Source organism: Haliaeetus leucocephalus, unplaced genomic scaffold, assembly GCF_000737465.1.
Source record: "Haliaeetus leucocephalus isolate CR32 unplaced genomic scaffold, Haliaeetus_leucocephalus-4.0 Scaffold146, whole genome shotgun sequence".
NCBI classification, from domain to species: Eukaryota; Metazoa; Chordata; class Aves; order Accipitriformes; family Accipitridae; genus Haliaeetus; species Haliaeetus leucocephalus.
The window spans coordinates 2,489,378-2,489,760 of NW_010972582.1; the positions used below are offsets into that span (position 1 = coordinate 2,489,378).

General features: G+C 82.2%; 1 protein-coding gene across 1 annotated transcript in view; it reads left to right on the top strand.

Moving 5' to 3' along the window:
- The first annotated feature begins 93 nt into the window (after positions 1–93).
- TMEM106B (transmembrane protein 106B) overlaps positions 94–383 on the top strand; it is an 18,078-nt gene continuing 17,788 nt past the window's right edge. Inside the window, exon 1 of the mRNA XM_010561478.1 lies at positions 94–183. The gene's annotated coding sequence lies outside the window, so the exon portion shown is untranslated. The remainder of the gene's footprint in view (positions 184–383) is intronic.

Consider the following 383-nt stretch of genomic DNA (forward strand, 5'->3'; position numbering starts at 1 on the left):
GCCCCGCCCGCGGCCGACAGGGACGGGACGGGACGGGACCCAGGCGGCACCGCCCCCCGCCGCCCCGCGCCTGCGCACGCCCCGGATCCGGGGTTTAGCGCCGGGGCAGCTGCGTCGTACCTGGAGCCTCCGGTTCTGCTGCCTCGCCGTGCTCGCTGCAGCTCGCCCTCCCCCGGCCCGCAGGTGGGGAGGGCCGCTCCGGCGGCAGAGGGGAGCCGGGGGTCGGCGGCATGCCTGGGGCGGGAGCCGGGCCGAGCGCGGCCTGTGGCTGCGAGGCCCTGGCGGAGCTGGGCGCCGGGCGGGGGGGCCGCGGCGGTGGTTCGTGGGCTTCGGCGAGGCCCGGACAGGCCCGCGGCGGGGCCTCGCTTGCCTCCGGGCGGCCG